The following is a 25870-nucleotide window of genomic DNA, read 5'->3' on the forward strand; positions in this document are numbered from 1 at the left end:
GATTTTTGTTGTTAATGTTGTGGAGATAGAGTCTTACTCTGTCACCCAGAGTGATGCCCTTACAGTTCACTATAACCCAAAACTCCTGGGCACAAGCAATCCTTGCATCTCAGGTTCCAGAGTAACTGGGACTACTGGCACACACCACCATGCCTGGCTATTTTATTTTATTTTATTTTATTGTAGAAACAGGGATCTCATTTCATTGCCCAGACTGGTCTCAAACTCCTGGCTTCAAGCAATCTTCTCACCTTGACTTCCCAATCTGCTGGGATTACAGGCATGAACTACTGTTCCCAGACCCAGTCTACTTTTTAATATATGTTAAGTCACCAGATTTTAAGTAATATCATATTATGTTTGTGGACAAATCATTTTTTCATATTTAAATTAAATTAAATAGCATGGGTCATGATAAATGGGGGAATTTTGAAATTTATTTCATCTTATGAATATTATTAAATGTTACATTAAATAAACCTTATAAATATAATTTTAACAATATGCTGATATTGTTTTATCTAAACTTATTTATAAATCACTTCACTAAAATAATGAATTACAAAAATTTTATAAAGAAGGTCTGTGAGATTATGTGCTACTTTGAAAGTAATTCATTAATTAAAAATGTTGAGAAACTGTTCTAATCTACTTGAACTCTATCCCAAAGAGCTCCAGTACACACAGTGGATATAATATTAAAGGAACAGCACACCTGCTGGGCATCTAACACTAACCTCTTGTTTTCTTACTACAATTTGTTTTTATCTTCTATAACATTTTACAACTAAGTGTTAATACATACATGCACATACACCCACACTCAATCGAAGAAAATGATATTCACAGTCCACCCCATTAAAATGTATGTGCACCCAAGTAAGTAAAAATAACCTCCTAGATTTTTTTTAAAAATAAGGCATCAAGAAAATCTTTAAAACTTAAAACCATAGCTATAGAAATGATTTGTGCTGCAAATATTTAAGCCTACAAGGTCAGCCGTGATTGGCAGTTAGAATTTTACATACCTCAAAATGTGTATGATTTCAATTAAGTTCTAAATCACTTTAGGTGAAACTATGCAAAGAAAATTATTTTCCTACTGGAGAATAACAGGGACTTAACTTGGCTCCCTGAGGTCTATACAAAGCACTTAATCTCTTTTCCTCAGTTTCTAGCTGGGAATTACATCCCTACAATATAGAGATGGGATGACCAAATAATCTAACATCTATACCAAGCTTTGAAGTTTAGTAAAACGGATGTGCTGGTTGGGTAGCAGCGCTATTGTTTTCATTGTGTTTCATTACTTTCATAACCCAGGGTTTCCATTGATGAAAGCCTACAACAAAGAATTCATGGTGTGTGTGTGTTTCAAACTGCCACATTAGTGGCTGGCTGTGTATACACACAAAACATCTACTTATTCATTGGTAAATTAGTATGAAGTGTTTATTATTTAATAATTTAAACACAAATTTTTCAACCTTTCCATTCTTTTAACTTTTCTTCGGAGTCACCAGAATTATTTCACTAATACAGATCAGAAGTGCTCTTAAAGCACACACCCTACATTAGATAGCAACATTTATTTCACAGACATAATTTTGACCTAAAAAATAAAATTTTATAACCTACCAAATAAATGAATAAGTCATCAAGAAGAGCTGATACTTAAAATATGTACACATGATGAGATCAAAGATTGCCAAATCAATGAGACTTCTTAAAATCCTAGAAAAATGAGAGCAAGACATCTCATTGACATCTATTAGAAGTACCTTAGTAAATTAATACATTTTTCTCTTCCCCTTTCTTTGTCAATTTATATTTGAGTAACATAAAGGCTTATGTTTTCAACTGAAGCCAAAGAAACACCTATTACCATTGAGGTTTAGATTTTTTTTTTCCATTTTTCATAGGACCTACACAGAGTCCTTGTCTGCAAAATGTAAGATATGAATTTTATAAAATGCCTTTGCCACACAAATAAGGATTCATTTTAAAACACTAATCTATTTAAAGTGATACTACTTTTTCTTTCCTACATTAAATTTATTCTGAAAATGTTAAATTAATAATTAAAAGTGTTTTAGTTAGAGATAATAACCGTTTATGAGAAATGACAATAAAATAATATGAAGGATGTTGAAAGTATTCTACATATCCACAGAAATGCAGTCTCACTGATGTAATCTTATTAGGAAACGATACACATCTTCAAATGATATATTTTGACATAGTTTTATAGCTATTGCCTTATGTGTATTCGTTGTTTATCATATGCTAAATGCTGAAACATGAATGAATGAACAAATGAATGGATTGCCTCAGAGACCACGTGATTTTTAATAGCAAAAATGGTGATAAATACTTATGCTTCAAGAGTAATTTCAGAAATGACAAGACCATTAAAAGCAAACTCTGATGAATAATAAAGCTAATCAGAATTTGATGAATGGTAGAGAAAAAAGTGATCATTTGTTTAGCATCTACTATGTGCTTGCCGCATGGTAACTGCTGGTTTCCAATCCTCTTTTTCTGCCTAAAACCCCAAATTTAGTTGTTTTCCCTTTTCCCCTGCTAACTAAAACAAAGCAAAGTCAACCCCATTCCCAGATCCCAAGCTAGATCCTCATGAATCTAAGCCAATCAGTACACATGGAATTACCCTAGGAGCTCCTATTGGGTGAGGGTTGGGCATGTCATTTTGGCCCAATTAGACTAACAAAAAAGATTTCTATTTCCTGATCAGGAGATTTTTCTCTTCCTCTTCCTGAACATGAAAAAAGAGGCCTGTTTTTGCTGATTTCTAGCAGTCTTTGAAAGGTTGGTTTTCCTGAAGTCATGAGGGAAACCAGCCTGAGGTTAAAGGAATAACACAGCTAATGGCAGGGTCCAGAGAATATCAGAGAAGCAGACCTGGAATCCTCATATAACATAGCTGGTGCCCACAAAATCTCTGAACTTCTTGATGTGAAGAATAATACTTTTCCTATTTTTAAGCTAATTTGAGTAGAGTTTTTCTTTCCCTTGAAAAAAGCATCTTAACTGAAAGAATAAGAGCAATAACACTAATCATTTATTGAGCAATTACCATTTGCCAGATACTGCAGCAAAAATTAAAATTCCTAATTCTCAATATAGCTCTGCCATAATTTTCATTTAATTGATGAGGAAAATGAGTTTAAAGAAACTAAGTGTTTTACCTCAAAAATATACGTATGTATATTTTACCAATTTTAAAGTAATTTTTAAAATATATTAATACAGTTGTTTTTTTTTTTAAATGAAGTATCTTATTCACAATATCTTGTTATCAGTGAGTGAATTACAGTCAGAATCTGGGATCCTCTAGCTGTAAAACTCATGCAAAGTATTTTATGCATCTTCACATTTGATGTTCACCACAGCCCTACAATGTGCTGTCATCAACACCTTAGAAATAAAGCATCTGTGCAAGTTGGTAATTAATTTGACTGTTAATAATAGAAAACCATACTAGAGTGGTTTAACCATATAAATGTTTATGCTTACATATAAAAGGAATTTTGTACTACACAATTCTGTGCTAGTGAAGTGGCTTCACAAAATTATAACGAACCAAGCTCCTTCTATCATACTATTCTATCATTCTAATCCAAGGGCTACTACATGCAGTCTCCTCATGGTTCATAATTGCTGCTAAAGTTCCAGTCATCAAGGCCATACTCCAATCAGTAGAGCAAAAGATACTTCTTCTAGATGAATTCACTTTCTTAGTCACATTGCCTCACTTAACTACAAGGGAGGCTGGAAAATTTATTTTATCCTATGTCTTGCTGTTTCAAATAAAATTATGATTCTGTAAGAATGAAAAATAAAATGAATATTGGTAAGATAGAAATCTTTGCCTTAGCATAAGAATCTTAAGGAAGTAATAAGATTTGCATAAGGTTTTACAACTAGGAAGGGTAGTGACTCAATATGTGAACTATGGCTGTAGAATTCCAAAACTCAAGTTCCTAATTTTTATGCTACATTTCCTCGCTAAGTAGATGCATGAATTATAGAGCATAAAGAAATGACACCAAATGATAAAACAAAAATTTAAAATGATGTTAGATACTCATTTGTGAGTTAAAAATTAGACTCACTACTTTAGAGTTATCTTTTAGTATGTGTAAAATTTACTGACATAAAATAAATAGCATAGCAAAGTTAATCTAATATAATTTAATGACAGCATTATCATTGATATGTTGGCTTCTGTACATAAACAGGTATGTCCTGTAAGCACTACACTTACAATCTTATCATTATTTTTTAAATTGTCAATTAATTTAGCCCTCTATAGAATTATGCTATTCACCCTATATTCCTAATAGAGCAGCATGAATTAGACTCTTTATTGAAATGATGTATAAACATTATTAAAATGTATTTCTGTTGTGATGAAGGAAAGGAAAATGCGTGTGAGGACAATTAAAAGAGCAGAACACTTAGATTCCAGTCCCGGCTTCACCCACGGCTCACTCTGTGATCCTAAATGGAGGCAATTTGGGCCCCCATTTCTGCATTGTTTTTTGAAAGACAGCTGAGTTTCTTTTATTATAAAATTCCAAAATCCTCATGTTCAATGAAAATAAGATCTATACCTTAGCTTGTGGATAGGAAGAAGCAGGCAAAGACCTAAAGAGGGAAAAAACAAACACACACACATATTAAAAAATAAAATCCGGGCCTGGCGAGGCAGCTCACGCCTGCAATCCCAGCACTTTGGGAGGCCAAGGCGGGCGGATCACGAGGTCAAGAGATTGAGATCATCCTGGCTAACACGGTGAAACCCCGTCTCTACTAAAAATACAAAAAATTAGAGGGGCGCGGTGATGGGCTCCTGCAGTCCCAGCTACTTGGAAGGCTGGGGCAGGAGAATGGCTTGAACCCAGGAGGCGGAGCTTGCAGTGAGCAGAGATCGCGCCACTGCAGTCCAGCCTGGGCGAAAGCGCAAGACTCCGTCTCAACAAAAAAATTTAAAATAAAAAATAAAATAAAAATAAATAAAACAAAAAAGTAAAACCCTAAGCTTTCTCTGCACAAATTATGTTTTAACATAACCTGTGGAAATAGACTGAAACAGACCATTTGGGCTCCCTGTGTGTTCTGGTACACATCTTTAACCTGGCATTTCTCTGCATGCAGAAGAGAAAATGGCCGTCTTTGCAAGACTATGTTTCAGAGTTCTGAATTTAATAGTCTTATTGATTGTAAGTAGAATTTATACAAGTTCTATTTATTATCTCATCTATGCCTAAAATTGAAGGAACCAATTCCAACTGATAATCAAATACTGGGAATTCATAAAAAATAAATTAGGTAGCTCTATGTTACAGCTAATATTGAAAGAAGTTCAATACATATTGTTAGGTAAAATAAAGTTAAGGTGCAGAGCAGAGGGTATAGTCTAAAGGCATTGCCATAAAAAAAGTACATTTTTTAAAGTATATATTAACTATAATATATATTAAAAGTAAGTATATATTGACTGGGCATGGCGGCTCACGCCTGTAATCCCAGCACTTTGGGAGGCTGAGGCAGGTGGATCACAGGGTCAGGAGATCAAGACCATCCTGGCCAACATGGTGAAACCCCGACTCTACTAAAACTACAAAAATTAGCTGGGTGTGGTGGCACGTGCCTGTAATTCCGACTACTCAGGAGGCTGAGGCAGGAGAATCACTTGAACCAAGGAGTCTGAGGTTGCAGTGAGCTGAGATCGCACCACAGCACTCAAACCTGGCCACAGAGCAAGACTCCATCTCAAAAAAAAAAAAAAAAGTAAGTATATATTTTTAAAAAAGTGTATGTACGTAAATACAAACACACACTTTGCAATATGTGCACATATTATGTGTATATATATACACACATACATATATATAAGTAGCATATATACACATATGTGTGTATGTATATATATGTATGTATATATACATACACATACATTGTCATATAATTTGAGAAAGCTTAAAGCAATTATCTTTTCAGAAAGTATTTATCATCCTTCTAGAGTCAGACATTTTCAACACATTTCACTGTCACTTCTGGTCCTTTTCTGTATTTTTCATTGTTTTCAATGTAAATATTTAAATATTTTCTTCTGATCTATCTTCCAGTTCACTAATTCTCTATTTGGCTTTATTTAATCTGCTATTAAATCTATTTATTTAGTTCTTTATTTCATTTATTGTATTTTTTACTTCTAAAATTTCCTTTTCAGTTTCTAAATCTGCCAAATTTCCAATCTTGTTTAGTTTCTTGAACATAAACTTAGATATTTTAAATTTAGTTTCTGGTATCTACATGATCTATATCCCATCTAAATTTGTTTCTATTATCTGTTCCTTCCCCTGGTTTCTACTCACATGATCATATCTCCTTGTATGCCTCCCTTTTTTGAATGCTGAAGATTATTTATAAAAAATTATGGTGCTAATATTAGGCTCTAGAGATTGTAATTTTTGTCCTGAAATAATTATTTGCTTCAGGCAGACAGCTATGTAGAGTCACTGGCAACCACAAATAACCTCAATCCAATCAAGAATTAGGATAATTTAAAGTTGGGTCATCTCCCTGGAAGGGCTGATTGATTCTCAATTTATTGTCATTCCTACAATGTAGTCATTTTGAATCCCAATCCAAAGCTTCAGAGAGTTACCAGGTTTTCTTCTCCAACATGAAAAAGAAACACATATAGATACATAGTCCAGAGGAACACAAATTGGAGTGCAATTTGGACTACAATTTGTGCTCTTCTGGCCTATGTATCTATTGAAGCACGCTTACAGAATTGATGGCACCTCTAGGGATTGAAGTGTCTCCAAATGTCAAGTTCAATTCTATGGCATTTTTCTTCTCCAGGGTCTTGGCTGCACAATCTCTCACCATCCTGGGAGCTTTCCAATGCCTTTAAAGAGAATTTTCAAAATTTGTCCAGCTTCTGTAGTTGTTTGAAGTGGGAAGGTTTGTCCAAGCTACCTAGCTTGCAATTTCCAGGAACAGAAATCCTATATATGTTTTTAAAATACATATAAATCTTTGGGAGGATATATGAGAAAGTATAAATGTGCTTACTTCTTGGGAGAGAGATAGAAATTTAGGTAAGGAAACTTTTCACTTTTAGCATACAACCTTTCATATACAGTTAGAATTTATTTTTCTTGTAAGTATGCATTGCTTTTATTTTAAAAATCTAGTTTATAAAATTATTAAATAAAAGTTTAAAAAGAAAAGTAATGATCAAATAACAATAACTTTGTAACAATTATGTAGTATTCACTACATGGAAGTGTTATCAGAAAACCTACCTAAACTACAGGTTGGAAGATATGTTTGTCTGTTAATTTGATGTGCAATCTATATCACATAGCTAAAAAATACACTTCTGTAAAGGAAGAGAACACATGAAAACAAATAAGTCAAAGAAGGCAAAAAGGAATCAGCAATATTAGCCATTGTATTTGCGATCTTAAAGTTTATTATTTATGCGTCCTGTTATTCACAATTAATAAACATAATTATCATCAATTATTAGACACTTAATATATGTAATAATATATATAGTGGTTTCTAATCACTAAGTTAACATTTTTTAAACTAGAATATCTGTTTTCAGGGCAAAATTAAAGCATAGAGACTTTCCAAAATTAGTATGTGACTTAAAAGACATGCAAAAGTACTCCCTATAAATATTAACTTGCTTATGCCACCAATATGTACTCAACACTATTTGACAGTCCTGATAGACTCAAGCATTCAGTTATCTGGCAAAACCAACAAAGACTATGGCTTAAATGGGTCTGAATGATTGTGAGAACCATTGTTCTGCGGTTTCCCTCAGCTGTGATATCAGGCCTTTGTGCAATAAGTATCACAGAAGGAAAATATCGACAAAAGAAAAAAATAACAACACAAATTTTAAACTCAAGCTAATGGCATTTTCATTGTGCGCTACAGGTTACATCCCAATTCAGTGAAACTATAACTTTGCAAATATTTGTTGTTTATTAACAAGCTTGAACTAGAAATTGATTTCAAAATGGAAAAACATAGAAGCATGTGGAAGATGTCTAGTTTACAGTGATACACAGAACATTTACAAAAGATATATGAACTACTCATATTTTGCTTCTGAGAACTGAACACTTCATTTATCCTTTTCAACTCTGTGAGTGAACAACTTGTTCCTTAAGAAAAAAAGTAAAGCTGAACGTTTTTAAAAACCTTTCAAATCTCTGCTGATATCCAGTTTATTTCAGTTATACAATCCCATCTCAATACCCTGTAAGCCATAATTATCAACTAAATCACATCACGAGCACCTCCGATAAAAGAGAAAGGAAAGGTAAGTAAGGAAATGCACACATGTATGTCTATGTGTGTATATCTATGTATACCAAACCAAAGAAGAAAATGTAATAGTCATGATAACATAGCTGATACTTTATAATTTTATATATCCCCGTCTCCACTTGCTCCATGATCCTTTATTGTAAACTATATTCCTTGTTCATAATCAATGTTAATTGAGATTACCAGGACGGTGAATGATGTCAGAAGTTTGGCAAGCAGGGAAGGCAAATGCATATCTTAAACAAGTGTTTATTCCCATGAATATAAGTCCTTCAGACAGAAGATACCTAATATCATTCACCTTCTGCCAGAGTATGATGCCCTACTAGGGACCAGCTTTGGTATTTGCTATTAATAGATTGTGCTTTAGTAAAAAGCAGTAGCTTGATCAACTATGGTGAGGAGAAAATTAGGTTTTAAGCCCCTATCCTTCCCACCATGGCCACATTATTCATAAGCCCATGGAGCAAGCTGTGAGGTAGCTATTACCTAGGCTGACAAACACCTGCAGAGCAGGTCATTTTGTGCACCAGACTGTTGAGAACCTCTCTGCAAGATTTCATGTTGAATATTAATTTGAAACGCAAATATTTGGTCATTTTAAGAAGACTACCACGCTCCTCTTCCCCAGACTTTCTTTTCATCAGTTCCAACTGTGTTCTCTTCAAAGTCCCTAGCCATTTGACCAAACCACTGATTGTTATCTAAGAATCAGTGGAGCTTCAATACAAAAGCAAAATCTCTTTCCAGGTGAATGGGTAAGCAGATACAACTCTCCGTGCCCTTTACTTGGAAGATTTTACTTCCTCAATAAACTTCAGCAGGAGGAAGGGGACTATAAGGATGTAGTTAGTCTATTTCCAGCTAGTGTTGGCAGATCATGCATGACTACTCAACTGGCCTTAGGAAACATCCCATGAGGAGTGAGTATACATTGAAAGATGGCAGTGAAGGAGTAGGTGCACTGGGCATTGTGAACCACCTGTTCTTTGAATAAATTTGTGCTTTCAGGGTCTGCTCTAGTCACATGATGATGGAGGCCTGCCATCAAGCTTAGGTAATAGGGGGTTCACAATGACTTTTGCATCTAAATAAAAAAATATTTGCATTGATGGAATCATGCACTCTTCTATATCTTTCAATAACACTATTTATACAAATATCTAAAAATGATAAGTGGTTGAATTTTGCACAGCTCACATAGCTTTGTCTATCATACAGTCAGAACTTAGTATTCCACTAAAAATCATAGTTCTTTACCTATTAGTCTATAGTTTAGTGTATTAGTCTTATCTGCTTTTATTCAACTGTAACATTCACTATCCAATATATTACTAGATTTTTAAAACAGTTCTCAGATGTAGGTTGATTTTATTTTCTCATTATTTATCTTCACAGTTTATTTTCTACAGGTCATATACTTCACAGTTTATTGTAAATTTATTGATTCTTATTCCAGTATTGCATTCTCCTCCTTATCATGTTTTTTTTGTTGTTCTGTGAGATACTTCTCAGCATCTGCCAAGTGTTGTTTTGGTGTTAAAATACCCACATCGATTTTGATTCTATTTTTAGCAATTCGGCTACTTAAATAACACTTCTAGACTATGTAAAGCAGCACTTTTTCTTTCACAACATACTTTGTGGATCTGACCTCAGTTCGTAGTAACACTAAATCTAGGAGGTAAGGTGGGTAGAGAAGATTTTCTTTCTTTCTTTCTTTCTTTCTTTCTCTTTTTTTCTTTATTTCTTTCACTCATTTTCTTTATTTTTAAATTTTTTATATTAATAGACTATTTTTAAAAACAGTTTTAGGTTTATAGAAAAATTGAACAGATAGTATAGAGTTCCCATATTCCACTTTCCCTTACACAGTCTCCTGTTATTAACACATTGCATTAATGTGGTATGTTTGTTACAAACGATGAACCAGTGTAGGTATGTTATTCTGACCTAAAGTCCATAATTTACATTTTTTTACTATTGTATTAAGTTCTATGGCTTTTGACAAATGCATAATGTCATGTATACACTATACACAAAAATGTTGCCAACCTGAACCTCCTCTGTGCCTCACCTATTCATCCCTCTCCCTCCACACTAACTCTGGCAGTCACTGATCTTTTTACTTGCTCTACAGTTTTTCCTTTTTCATAATGCCTTCTTTCACTTGCAATATGTATTTAAGATTTCACTATGTCTTTTCATGGCTTGGAAGCCAATTGATTTTTATTGCTAAATAATACTCACCTGTATAGGTGTACCATAGTTTATCTATACATTCATCTACTGAGAGACATTTTGGTTGCTTCCAGTTTGGGGCAACTATTAATAAAGCTGCTATAAACATCTATGTGCAGGTTTTTATGTGGATGTAAGTTTTCAACTCATTTGGGGAAATACCTAAAAGTGTGATTGCTAGATCATGTGGTAAGACAAAGTTAAACTTAGTAAAAAGTAAATAAAAATAAAGGGGGTGGGCACGGTTATTGGGGGAACTCTCCCCCAATATTTCAACGTAGGTTCTCTCTATTTTCCATAAGTGTTGGTCAGCTGAGAAATAAACAGAAAGAGTACAAAGAGAGGAATTTTACAGCTGGGCGGGTGACATCACATATCGGTAGGACCGTGATGCCCACCTGAGCTGCAAACCAGCAAGTTTTTATATAGGATTTCAAAAGGGGAGGGGGTGTAAGAACAGGGAGTAGGTCACAAAAATCACACGTTTCAAAGGGCAAAAAGGAGACCAAAGATCACAAGGCAAGGGGTAAAAGCAAAGATCACAAGGTAAAGGGCAAAAGAATTACTGATAAGGATCTATGTTCAGCAGTGCATGCATTGTCTTGATAAACATCTTAAACAACAGAAAACAGGGTTCGAGAGCAGAGAACTGGTCTGACCTCAAATTTACCAGGGTGGGTTTTTTTCCCCTACCCTAATAAGCCTGAGGCTATTGCAGGAGACCAGGGCGTATTTCAGTTCTTGTCTCAACAGCCTAAGACAGATACTCCCAGAGCGGCCGTTTATAGACCTCCCCTCAGGAATGCATTCCTTTCCCAGGGTATTAATTATTAATATTCCTTGCTAGGAAAAGAATTCAGTGATATCTTCCCTACTTTCATGTCCATTTGAAGGTTCTCTGCAAGAAGAAAAATATGGCTCTATTTTGCCCGACCCCACAAGCAGTCAGACCTTGTGGTTACCTTGTTCCCTGAAAATCACTGTTACTCTGTTCTTTTTCAAGGTGCACTGATTTCATATTGTTCAAACACACATGTTTCACAATCAATTTGTACAGTTAACACAATAGTGGTCATTAGGTGATGTACATCCTCAGCTTATGAAGATAACAGGATTAAGAGATTAAAGTAAGATAGGCGTAAGAAATTATAAGAGTATTATTTGGGAACTGACAAATGTCCGTAAAATCTTCACAATTTATGTTCCGCTGCCACGGCTCCAGCCAGTCCCTCCATTCAGAGTCCCTGACTTCCTGCAACACATGGTGGCTCACGCCTGTAATCCCAGCACTTTGGGAGGCCAAGGCAAGAGGATCACGAGGTCAAGAAATGGAGACCATTCTGGCCAACATGGTGAAACCCTGTCTCTACTAAATATACAAAAATTGGCTGGGCATAGTGGTGCACACCTGTAGTCCCAGCTACTTGGGAGGCTGAGGCAAGAGAACTGCTTGAACCCGGGAGGTGGAGATTGCAGTGAGCCGAGACCATGCCACTGCACTCCAGCCTGGTGGTGACAGAGTGAGACTCTCTTACAAAATAAATAAATTAAATTAAATTAAAATTAAAAATAAAAACTTTAAAAACTAGCAAACTGTCTTGCAAATGGTTGAACAAGTAACGAATGAGAGTTTCTATTGTTCCATATCCTCATCAGCCTTTGTTGTTGTCAATGCTTTGGATTTTAGCCATTCTAATAGGTATGTATAATGGTAACTCATTCTTGTCTTAACTTGCATTTCCCTGATGATATATGATCTTCAGCATCTTTTTTATGTTTATTTGCCATGCCCTCTTTTGTAAGGTGCCTGTTCAAATCTTATGCCAATTTCTTATTTAACTTTTTTATTTTCTTATTGATGAGTTTTAATAGTTCTTCATATATTTTGAATATAAGTTATTTTTGAGACAGAGTCTCACTCTGTCACCCAGGCTGGAGTGCAGTGGCACAGTCTTGGCTCACTGCAACCTCTGCCTCCTGAGTTCAAGCAATTCTCCTGCCTCAGCCTCCCAAGTAGCTGGGACTACAGGCATCCACCACCACAATGGCTAATTTTTTTTTTCTTTTTGTATAGATGGGGTTTCACTATGTTGGCCAGGCTGGTCTCAAACTCCTGACCTTGTGATCTGCCCGCCTCGGCCTCCCAAAGTGCTGAGATTACAGGCGTGAGCCACCATGACCAGCATGAATACAAGTTCTTTATCAGATATGTGTTGCCAATATTTTCCCTCAATTTGTGACTGGTCTCTCCATTCTCTTAAATGTGCTTGATTTTTTTTTTTGAGATGGAGTTTTGCTCTTGTTGCCCAGGCTGAAAGTGCCATGATCTCGGTTCACTACAACCTTCGCCTCCCAGGTTCAAGCAATTCTACTGCCTCAGCCTCCTGAGTAACTGGGATTACAAGTGCACGCCACCTCACCCAGCTAATTTTTTGTATTTTTAGTAGAAGCGGGGTTTCATCATATTGGCCAGGCTTGTCCTAATCTCCTGACCTCAGGTGATCCACCCGCCTCAGCCTCACAAAGTGCTAGGATTACAGGTGCAAGCCACTGCACCTGGCCATGTACATTTGATCTTGTTTCTGTCACTTGCAAATGAAAGAATTCTGGCTAATAGATCTTTGTAAACTTTCATTAATATATAAAATAGATTTTAAAATTGTATCAGAACTTGACTATTGAAGATCATCTGTCCAAGGATATGTAGGTGGCTATCGTTTAAGAGACTGTCATTAATTAGTGAGTCCTGTAGATAAGACCCACGAGGGATTAGCCTAAGTAAGCTATCCCTAACCTTCTGAACCTTTCAGTCAAGCAGATTTAGCAATTTAAAAAAACAACAAAGACAAAAAGCTTTATAGGAAATATATACTTTATAATACCTGAAGAAGTGTCCATTTTCTTTTCACAGTTCTTTTTCATTTTGGCAAGTTATGACGAAGAATCTCTGAGCCTAAAAATTATAAAGAAAAAAATGGGGTAATGAAAATAATTAATGATATAAATATTAATATTTTTATATCTGTAAATTACTTACAGAATATTTTAAAACTCCAACAAACTAGTGGCTCTCAATTTTCCATTTGCTTTTACGTTTATCAAAATGCAACAGGACAAAGTTGTTGACATGTCACGTATAATTTATTTATATATAGAAGTAATTCATGATAGTCAAAATTAAAATATTATGCCTTGATATAGCAGTGCTCATTACAGTAAAATCACTCTAGGTTACAGAAACGTCTTTTCAATTTAGAGTGTAAGGTTATTCCAACAATATAAAAATAGAATTTAATTGAGTTTGGGTAGAATTATTTCCAACATATGTATGAGATGAATTCAAGATTGGGAGCAGGGGGTGTAAAACAAATGTTTCTTCAAAGACATTTTCCTTCCAGTCTTAATGGTGACAACATTAAACCTGCCCTCTGCAAATTGTGCCATCTGGTCCTTACCAGAAGAGGCCATGACTATGTGGCTTCCACCCGTCCAAGGCAGGACTGGCCTTCTCCCCTTCACGCTGATTTTCTGGTTTGAGCACCCGTGCTCTGAGGCGTATAAACTGCTTTAGTTCCCCTATTAAGACGTTGACACGAATCCAAAGTGGTATCCCTGCAGTAGTGAAGAGAGGCTTCAAAATTGAAATGAACCACCCTTGCAGTTTAATGTTCTTGTCATGTAGGGTTTCTTCCTTTCTTTCCTTTCTTCTGTCCTTTTTTCCTTCCTTAATTTTATTTTTAAATAAAGACTACAAACAGCAGGGGATATACAGACCTTGCAATCACTAGAAAATGAAATGTTTCCACAGCACTGAGATGCATTTAGTGCTAAGACAGAAATTTAGCTCCTTCTATTCTTTTGTAAGGAGAAGGGCTTTTTTGAAACAAAAATGAAACAGAAATAATTTCAGGGTGATGGGACATCCCCAGCCTTCAGGTCATGTTGCTCTCTCATCATTTTTTAGGCTGCATGGTGATTTAAAAAAAAGGAAAAGAAAAAATTTCCTAATCAGAGTTTCATCAACTGAGTGGATCAACAAGAGAAAATGGCCTCTTTTATATTCATTAAAGTAACTTTTCAAAGAGGAGAAATTTCAGAATTAGTGACACTGAGTGCATATTGCTAAATATATTGTTGACAGTTACTTGGAACTTTTTGTTTGATTTTTCTTTGTTGTCTTCTTCTGTGGTGTAGCTTCGTTATATATATCTAGTTGTGTCTTTCTTTTAAGTTCACTCTGACAATTTAGTTTACTTATGTTTAGTTGTTCTGGGAACCACATTCAAAAGAAATTAAGAAATTTTTTAATTCAAAAAATGCAATAAATCTTTCAACAAACAACATAAATTTGTAATTAAAAAATAAAAACAACTACATGTATTATACATATATACTTTTTATTCATAAAACATTTCTTTATTTGATCTTTCTCCAAAGATAACAGTATTATACAATTGTTACAATTAAAATAGTGTAATATAAAAAGGTAGAGGTGCAGAAATAACTTTGTGTACACTCTCCACCTCACCCCATCCATCTACCACCATCTCACCCCGCTGAGTTAACTGATGTTGACCTCCTTTGATATACCCTTTTATGCTGCTATGTTTACATATTCTTTATGGTCATACATAGAGATTTGGAGGTAATACTTTAAGTGAAAAATAATCATATCATATGGGTTTTTTGCAAATTGTATTATTTATTTTGAAAATATGTCATAGAAGATTTGTATAAGATTAATTTTTTTAACTTTTTATTACAGGAAATTTCAAACACACACAAAAGTAGAAAGACTTGAATAATTAACCCCCATGTACCCATCAACCAGCTTAAACAACAATCAACTAAAAGACAACATTTTTTGCATCTTACCCTCCCTACTCAATTATTTTGACACAAATTTAGACATCATGCCACCTCAGTCATAAATATTTAAGGTGCACCTATTAATAGAAATGATGAATATTTTTAGTACAACCATAATACTTTTTAACAATCTAGAAATTAATAGCCAGCCAGTATTCAAATGTCCAGTTTTCTCATAAATGAAGTCTTATGGTGCTACAGAATTTCTCACAATATGGAATTTTTTGGTCAGGAATAACTCACAGGTGGATTTGTATATGGCTCCAGAATGCACATATCTGCTAGTCTCTTTTGTTGTGATATTAGCAGCCATTGATGATCATTGCCTACTTCTATTAATTTATTAGTGGTTGCAAAATTATAGCGGTCTAATGATACAACTTTTTCTTGATTCATTACCTGGAATACTTCTATAAAAAGAAAAGGCCTTTCATCAACAACTTTCTTACTCTGAAGAGGAGTTCATATAGGAAAGAGGGAACAAATGCTTAAATATTTCTCTTTGCTTACCTCTTTTCAAACTAATGAATAAGATTTCTTATACCCTCCAAAGATATCCAATGATTTCTAAGTATAAATATAAATTTATGGATGTAAACATATTTGGTATGTCTCAATCCACTGTGTTTATTATCCTTTATGATGTTTAAATAGTCACATCTTTTGCCACAGACTCTTTGAGCCCAATTTTATAGCCTCTGATGGCTATATTACCTTACTAAAACAAGTTACACCAGCTTTGGCATTTGACAAAATGCAATATCTTTCCAAGATTAAGAAGAAAAAAAAAAACTCAACAAATTAGGTATAAAAAGAATGCACTTCAACATAATGAAGAACATATATGCTGAACCCATAGCTAATATTACACTCAATGGTGAAAAGCAGAAATTTTTTTCTCTAAGAATAGGAACAAACAAGGATTCCCACACTTACCGCTTCTATTGAATACAGTATTGGAAGTCCTAGCCAGAGCAATTAGGCAAAGAAAGAAAGAAGACAGAGAGAGCATAAAAATTAGAAAGAAGTAAAATTTTCTCTGCTTGTAGTGATATGGTCTTATATTTAGAAAATCCTAAAGACTTCATCAAAAAAAAACTAAAACTGTCAAAACTAATAAATTTAATAAAGCTGTAGGATGAGCTTTATTTGTATTGATCAACAAAATCAATACACAATTACATTTCTATAAACTAACAACAAACTATCTGAAAAAATAAACTAAGAAAACAAACAGAAAACCAAACACCACATGTTCTCACTCATAAGTGGGAGTTGAACAATGAGAAGACAAGGACACAGGGAGGGAAACATCACACACCAGGTCCTGTCGGGTGGTGGGGGGCAAGGGGAGGGAGAGCATTAGGACAAATACCTAATGCATGCAAGGCTTAAAACCTAGATGACGGGTTGATGGGTGCAGCAAACCACCATGGCACATGTATATCTATGTAACAAACCTGCATGTCAGTACATGTATCCCAGAACTTAAAGTTAAAAAAAAAAAAAAAAAGTTGATAGGGGTGAAACTCAGAGAAAAAAAGAAGGGGCAGATCATGGGACCCATCCCAGCAGGGTGGAAATCATTAGATTATTATTAGGAAATGGAATGAGATAAATGGAAATTTATTATGTAAAATAAAGGCCTTAATACACTATCAAAGGTTCAAAGGTTGAGTGGACCAAAGAGAGCCCCTGCTGGTCCCCCAGTATTAGAAAGACCCAAACCAATTTTCTATATTTACCCTAGATTGGAGAAATGTTTTTTTAAAAAAATCAGAAAGCAAAGATTACAATACGGGGGAAAAAAGTATAGGCCAGGCGCTGTGGCTCACACCTGTAATCCCAGCACTTTGGGAGGCCAAGGAGGGCGGATCATGAGGTCAGGAGTTAGAGACCAGCCTGGACAACATAGCGAAATATCATCTCCACTAAAAATACAAAAATTAGCCGGGCATGGTGGTGCATGCCTGTAGTCCCAGCTACTTGGGAGGCTGAGGCAGGAGAATCTCTTGAACCTGGGAGGCAAAGGTTGTGGTGAGCAGAGATCACCCCACTGCACTCCAGCCTGGGTAACAGAGTGAGACTCCAGCCAAAAGAAAGAAAAGAAAAGAAAAGGAAAGGGAAAAGGAAAAGGAAAAGGAAAAGGAAAAGGAAAAGGAAAAGGAAAAGGAAAAGGAAAGGAAAGGAAAGGAAAGGAAAAAGAAATAGGATAAAATACTTAGGAATAAATTAATTAAGGAAGTGAGGAATCTGTACACTGAAAACTACAAAACATCAAGAAAAGAAAATTTTAAAAGACCCAGAAAAATGAAAAGATATGCCATGTTCATTGTCAAAATAGCCATACCCCCTAAAGAGATCTATACATTCAATGCAATCTCTATCAGAATTCCAATGTTATTTTTTGCAGAAACAGAGAAAAAACTCCTAAAATTCATGAGGAACCACAAAATACCCCAAATAGCCAAAGCAGTCTTGAACAAAATGAACAAAGCTGAAGACATTACACTTAGTGATTTCAAATTATAGCAGAAAGCTAAAGTAATAAAAACAGCATGGTATTGGCATAAAAACAGACACATAGACCAATGGTACAGAATTGAGAGCCTAAAAATAAACCCACACATATACAGTCAACTAATGTTTGACAAGGGTGCCCAGAATACAAAATGAAGAAAAGATAACCTCTTCAATAAATAGTATTGGGAAAACAAGATATCCACATGCAAAATAATAAAACTGGGCCATTACGTTATGCCATACACAAAAAATCAACTCAAAATGGATTAAAGACTTCAATGTAAGGTGTGACAAAAATAAAACTTCTAGAAAAAGGCATACGGGAAAAGTTCCTTGATTCATCTTAGCAATGAATTTTTGGATAAGACACCAAAAGCACAAGCTACAAATGCAGGAATAAACAAGTAGGATTACATCAAACCAGAGAGCTTCTGAGTAGCAAAGGAAATAACCAACAAAATGAAAAGACTACAGCCTGGGCAACATGGCAAAACCCTGTGTCTACTAAAAATACACAAAATTAGCCAGACATGGTGCATGCCTGTAGTCAGGTGCTTGCCTGTAGTCTCAGCTACTGGGGAGGCTGAGGTGGGAGAATCACCTGAGCCTGATGTGTTATTCCATTTTCACACTGCTATAAAGTAATATCCAAGACTGGGTAATCTTTATAAAGTAAAGAGGTTTAATTGGCTCACAGTCCCATATGCCAGGAGGCCTCAGAAAACTTACAATCATGGCAGAAGGTGAAGGGAAAGCAAGCACCTTCTTCACAAGGCAACAGGAGAGAGAGAAAGAGTGCATGAAAGGGGAAGACCCCCACACTTATCAAACAAACAGATATTGTGAGAATTCACTCACTATCATGCATAAAGCATGGGAGAAACCGTTCCCATGATCTGATCACCTCCCACCAGTTTCCACCCTTGACATATGGGATTATGGGGATTACAATTCTAGATGAGATTTGGGTGGGGACACAGAGCCAAACCTATGATCCGGGAAGTCAAGAGTGCGGTGAGCTGTGATCACTCCACTCTACTCCACTCTGGACAACAGGAGTGAGACCCTGTCTTTTTAAAAAAAGAAAAAGAAAATACAACAGGATGGAAGAAAATATTTGCAAACTATACATCTGATAAGGGGTTAATATTCAAAATATATAAAGACCTCAAACAATTCCAGAGTAAGAAAACAGACAACCTGATTAAAAAATGGGCAAAGGATCTAAAAAGACATTTCTCAAAATGAGACATGTGAATGAGCAGCAGATATATGAACAGGTACTCAATATCACTAACCGTCAGGAAAATGCAAACCAGACCACAAGGATATATCATCTCACACCTATTAGGATGACTAATATTAACAAAACAAAAGATAATAAGCTTTAATGATGATATGAGAGAAAGGAAACCCTGATACACTGCTAGTGGGAATGTAAATTGGTACAGCCTTTAGGAAAAAAAAAAACAAAAACAGTAAGGAGGTTTCTCAAAATATTAAAAATAGAACTACCATATGATCCATCAACCCCACTTCTGGGTATTTATCCAGAGGAACTTAAATCAGGATCTTGAAGAAATACCTGCATGCCCATGTGTTTTGCAGCATGAACAGGATATGCAAACAACCTAAATTTCCACTGATGGACAAATGGATAAAGAAAATGTGCTATACACATACAATGGAATATTATTCAGCCTTTAAAAAGAAGTAAATTGGCCAGGTGCGGTGGCTCACACCTGTAATCCTAGCACTTTGGGAGGCCCAGGTGGGTGGATCACCTGAGGTCAGGACTTTGAGACCAGCCTGGCCAACATGGCAAAACCCCATTTCTACTAAAAATACCAAAAAAGAAAAAATAATAAATTAGCTGGGCATGGTGGTGCATGCCTGCAATCCCAACTACTCGGGAGGCTGAGGCAGGATAATCGCTTGAACCTGGAAGGTGGAGGTTGCAGTGAGCCGAGATCATACCATTGCACTCCAGCCTGGACAACAAGAGGGAAACTCTGTCACAAGATAAAAGAAAAAGAGAGAGAGAGAGAGAGAGAGAGAGAAATCTTGCCATTTGCAACAGCATGGATGGACCTGGAGGGCATTATGCTAACTGAAGTAAGCCAGGCACAGAAAGACAGAGAGTATAGGTATGATCTCATTTATATGTGGAGTCCAAAATAGTCAAATTCACAGAAGCAGAGAGTAGAATGATGGTTACCATGGACTGAGATGAGGGAAAACTGGGGAGGTGATGGTCAAAGGGCACAAATTTTTATTTATGCAAGGTAAGTTCTTGCATATTGCTTACAGCTAACAATACTGAATTGTACACTTAAAATTTGCTGAGAGTATACCTTTTGTGAAGTGTTCTCATCAAAGAAGAAAGCAATAACATAATAGCAAAGGTGGCAAGAGGAAACTTTGGGAGGCAATTAATATGTTTATGGCTGGCTGGGCACGGTGGCTCATGCCTGTGATCCTAGCACTTTGGGCGGCCGAGGAGGGTGGATCACCTCAAGTCAGGTGCTCGAGACCAGCCTGGCCAACATGGTGAAACTCCATCTCTACTAAAAATAAAAAATTAGCTGGGCGTGGTGGCGGGCGTTTGTAATCCCAGCTACTCAGGAGGCTGAGGCAGGAGAGTCGCTTGAGCCCAGGAGGGGCAGTGAGCCGAAATCATACCACTTCACTCCAGCCCGGGTGAAAGAGCAAAATTCCGTCTCAAAAAACAAAAACAAAAACAGTATGTTAATGGCCGTGATGATGATGATGGTTTCATGGATGTATACTTATCCTCAAACTCATCAAGTTGTATACATTAAATGTCTATAGTTTTTCACATATAACCGTACCTCAATAAAGTAATATATATAACATAAGTTAATAAGTGTAGAATGTGCAGAAGAATACATGGTGCATAATAAGCATTAGGTAAATGTAAACTAGTATTATTAATTTCAATGTGCTCTTCACACATTCCTACTATTGTGCTTTTTCTTTCAACATTAGAATTCTTAACTTTGCAAGTTTATATTTTTATTATATCCATCTCAATCCTTTCTCAGTCAAACTTAAATCTATACATATTTGTGCAAAGACTTGTGTCAGGATTGTATTGTATTATGTGCCTTATGGAATATACAATAATTATATCATGAAAAAGATGGTGAGTTGAACACCTGTATCTACTTTGATCCCTCCTGAAACTTCACTAAAATAAGAATAAAAGGATTTTCTTTAATGAACAAACCAACAAAACAGTAAAGAACAGGAAAGAAAACAAGAAAAACAAAATTTCAGAAGCTGGAAAGCAGACAGACGAGTGAGTAGTGAAGGATTTATCAGAGAGAGATATAATTTACACCAGAAAATCTCCCAGAGGGTTGGGAATGGGTGACACCGGGGACTTCTGGAAGTCAGATGGATGGGGAGGCCCTGACATAAGGAAGGACAATGGAAAGCCCGGGGAGTTCAGCCACTAATCCACTCTTCCACACTGTGCCACCAGCTCAGCCGACTTTGGCAGGAGGCTAGAGCTATGGCTTCTGTGGGGGCCACTGGGACCAAGGAACCTGGGGGGCTGCAGGCTCGATGGGTGGGGAATGAGACCTTCCATCCTCTCACCTCCTCAGGCCCCAAAACACAGCAGGAGACTGGAAGTCATCTCTTGGATTTTGACTAGCACAAAAGTGAGGGCTTGGAAATACTCATTTAGAAGCTATCCACCAAGGAAATGACCCTGCCAGGTCACCAAGAGTAAGCATCACATTTGACAAACCCCCTTGCACCCAGAGCTTCTGTCACCCCAAGGCAAGGAGGATCATCAGACATCTGAGGAAAGCCGCTAACCTGACAGAGAAAGACAAAACCAAACTAACAAGAGAATAACTCCATAGAAGCAGATACAATGCAGGGGAAGAACCGTTATTAAAAAGCAAACACTATCAATGATATCCTCACATAAATTAGAGAAAACATTGTAGCCATGTGAGGAGAATGGAATGCTCTTTAAAAAGGGATTCTGAAAACAAAAAGCATAGGTCTTAAGCTCTTGGAAATTAAAACTCTGTTTGCAGAAATTATACCTATTATACAGAAGAGAAGGAAGATAGGCCTCATGGAAAGTAAAGCAAAAATGAAGGACAAGGAAAATAAGAGTAAAAATAGAAGAAAAAGAGAGAGGACTAATTCAAGAGGTCCTAAAAGGAGAGCCAACCGACAGGGAGAAGGATATCATCCACAAACATACGCAAGGGAATTTCAGAAAATTGAAGCACATGACTTCAAAGTACAGAATCCACTAAACGCCCCACACAGTGGATTAAATAGATGCTACGAAATTCCAGATGACTGAGAAAAAAGAAAATCCTCAGATTTCTGCTGATCACTGAGAGATAAGATCTTTTTGAGAGAAAAATAGATCACACGAAATGAACCATAAACCCGAATGGCTTCAGGCTTCCTAACAGATACACTTACAGCAGGATTACAGTGAAGAAATTCCTTTAAACTTCTGAAGGGAACATGTTTCATACCTAGAATTCCACCCCCAGTCCAACTACAGATCAAGTCAGAAGGCTAAGGCAGACATTTCCAGACAAATAACATCTCTGAAATTTTACCTTGCTTGCAACCTATCTATGAAAACTACTGGAGGATACGTACCACAAAAATGAGGGAGTAACACAGGAAAAAGGAAGAATAAAATACAGAAAACAGGAGATGGCACATTGAAGAGACGAGGGAGGAATCATGAAGAAGGGAGACCAAGAATGACAGCTGTGACCTGGCACACAAGCCAAACAGGCCAGATGGGCCCAGCTCCAAGGGCCATGATGGATATTTTTTCAAGAAGATGCAAACGGGAGAAGACCTGATCCATCGGAAGGTCTTCAGACTGTGATTCATGCCTCTTGCTGTCCCTCGTGCCACTGACTTCTCTAGATGTTCAGGTTATTAATTTCCCCATACCATGAAATTTGGACTGTCATTGAAATTGAATTATTGATAAGGACAGAAACAAGGCAATTATTTTCTTCAGAGAAAACAAAACATACAGATTGGAAAAAGGAAGACTTACTTAGTACAATGGCTCAGCTTTGAACAGCATTTACAATTGTCATGTTATGGTAATATAAACACTGGATTCTGATGTAATCAAAACTATAGTACAATGTTGCAAGGATGAAGACATAGAAAGAGTGCACGGGTATGGTGACAATAGGAGGAAATAGAATTCAATCTCTCACATCTGTAGAGGCAGACGGAATACCTCAACTTAAAGTCAGAAACAGCAGTAAAATCATGGAATTTAGAGATATGGAGGTAAATTCTAAAATCAGCTAAAGTAATTGAAAGTGTTTCCCGCCAAGAAGAGAAGGGGGGCGGGGCAGGGCAGAGAGGACTGGTATATTTCGTAACAGAACTTGTAGAACTACCTAGCTCTTCAAACTAGGTGTACCCGTAATTGCAGTAAAAGTAAAGGAAAATTGAAATCACTTTTATGAAAATAGGATAACTAAACTGTGTTTTATAATTCTGTTTCCCAAATGAGATAAACGGTATTTCTTCAAAGCTTATTTCCATAATTTATTTCTTTATCAAATCCATTTATCATTGATGGAGCCTATCCTGTCTTCATTAAAGCAAAATTAGCATTAGTACAATTCATTCATTTATTTATTCAATCAATAAGTAGATATCAAGGTGTCCTTGCCTTAAAGGAGCTCACCATACCTCAGGGGGAACATTAAATTACAAATCCCCCAGCTGCCAGAGGAAAAGAATACCAAATGTATCATGAGAGGACAAGACAGGGATAGATTTCCCTGAAAGTATCTCAGAAAGTTCCACAAAGGGATTTTAAAGACCTGAAAGAGGAGACTATGTAGGTTTTTATTTTACTTTGTAGATTCTCAAGGTAATTCAGTAAAATGAATGTTAAAGGGTATATCTTTGTGGGGATCACTCTACTAAAGGCTATAGGAAACATGAAGGTGAATGAGGATAAGGTCTTTACTGCCGGCCCAAAATATAAGAGAGTAAAATAAGCACTGACATAAAAATTCAGAGAGCTTCAGGAGAGAGGACACAGAGAGTTGTTCCACAGAAGGGATCTGGAGTTTCGGGAAAGTGCAGTTTGAGAGGTGGGACCTGATTAATTGTCTATCTGTTCATTGACTTCCAGAAGCAGCATACTTGATTTATCTGTTCAATCATAATTCTTTCCTTCATTCAACTGCCATGTATTAAGTGCCTACTCTGTACCAGACACTGGACTGGGACTGAGTATACAAGGTGTACTTGAGCACAGGCAAAGGAAGACATCACAAATCAAGTCCAAAGAAAGGAGACAAGCTGGCTGGGCTGGTGTACAGGAGGGAGTGGAAGGGAGGACAGGAAGGGAGGAGAGGAGGGAGGTGGCAAGGAAAGATGAGTCACAAAAATCAAAGAAGGAAGGGATGACTACCCTTCATGTTTCATTTTTCCCAACTTCTTCTAACTCCTAAATTATTGCCTGCTTTCAGGAAATTTTAAAGCCCTTGGGAAAAATATTCTTAAAATAAACATATGCAGAAGTTAGTTGGCTCCTCTGGGTTCCTTGGGTGGAATATAACCTGACAGCCCGAATGGTGCAAAATAGATTGCCCCATGGACAAGAGCCCTTCCCAGGTCCCAAGCCTGTGGGCCCTTATGTGATATCCCACCACTACCCTGCCTATCCCTTCACTCTCTAAGAACAGAAATGGAGCAGCTCAGTGTTTTGGAGGTTCATTTGTGTTGTATCGTGTGTTGGCACTTCATTCTTTTAGTTTCTTTTTAAGCCGTTTTGTTGAGATATTAACTCATGTACCATACAATTCAACCATTTAAAGTGAAAAGATTTTAAGTATATTCACAAAGTTGTACAACAATGACCACAATCAACTGTAGAACACTTTTGTTGCCCCAAAAAGAAACCTCATACCCATTGGCAGTAGTACTGTATTCTTTTTGTGGCTAAGTGCTATTCCCTCGCACAGATAGATCATATTTGGTCTATCCATCCATTTATTGATGAACATCTGGATTGCTTCAACCTTTTGGCTATTGTGAATAGCGCTTCTATGGACATTTGTTTGCAAGTTTCCTGCTTCCCAGGAGGCAGATTGGCAGTTGCCAGGGACTTGAGAAATGGGCAGGGGGAGAGACTGATTTACTAAGTTCAAGGCTTCCTTTCGAGGTGATGACAAATTTTCTGAAATATAATTTTGGGATTGCACAGCATCGTGAACCTACTTAATGCCACTGAATTGTGTACTTTAAAATAGTTAAAATAGTAAATGTCATGTTTTGTGTATTTGCCATAATAATGCTCCCTTTTTCTTCTGCCAGAAGTCTCATTTCCTTTGCTCCCACTATCTCTCGCTTGCCCAGGCAGCTTCCTCTTCTCTGCCTTTAGGAAGGTCTTTAGTAAAGTCTGTACTCTCAGCAGCACTTGGGTGTCACTTAAAACTGTAGACAGAAAGTGCCCAGACAGCTTGTTCTAATAGGAGAATTTATCTGGATGACACATTCTGCAGAAAATCCCTGTGGACAGTCCAGTCATTCCCATTTCCATGTCTGAACGTCTTTCTTCACTTTAACTGCTGAAATCTTTCACAGTTTCTATTAAAATTGCTTCTTAAATATAAATAGCTGCAATCTCATTCCAATTCATTCCATAATTTCAGGCTCCTTACATACACAAGCGCACTCGCGCGCACGCGCACACACATACACACACACACACACACACACACATATACTGCACTTAGAGCCCCGCCTGCTCTCCTGTTTCTTACTTTGGGAAGAGAATATTATCTAC

General features: G+C 36.5%; 1 long non-coding RNA gene across 3 annotated transcripts in view; it reads right to left on the reverse strand.

The window, feature by feature from the left end:
* LOC110743961 overlaps nt 1-25870 on the reverse strand; it is a 131156-nt gene that overhangs the window by 63884 nt on the left and 41402 nt on the right. For 2 of the 3 annotated variants that reach the window (XR_002523844.2, XR_002523845.2), the window contains exon 5: nt 13515-13585. This is a non-coding gene — a long non-coding RNA (uncharacterized LOC110743961). Of the gene's footprint in view, nt 1-291; nt 1735-13514; nt 13586-25870 lie in introns of those variants that run through there. The other variant, XR_002523843.2, reaches the window with a different exon arrangement.

The sequence above is a fragment of the Papio anubis genome, chromosome 8 (assembly GCF_008728515.1).
Source record: "Papio anubis isolate 15944 chromosome 8, Panubis1.0, whole genome shotgun sequence".
In the NCBI taxonomy this organism is placed as follows: domain Eukaryota; kingdom Metazoa; phylum Chordata; class Mammalia; order Primates; family Cercopithecidae; genus Papio; species Papio anubis.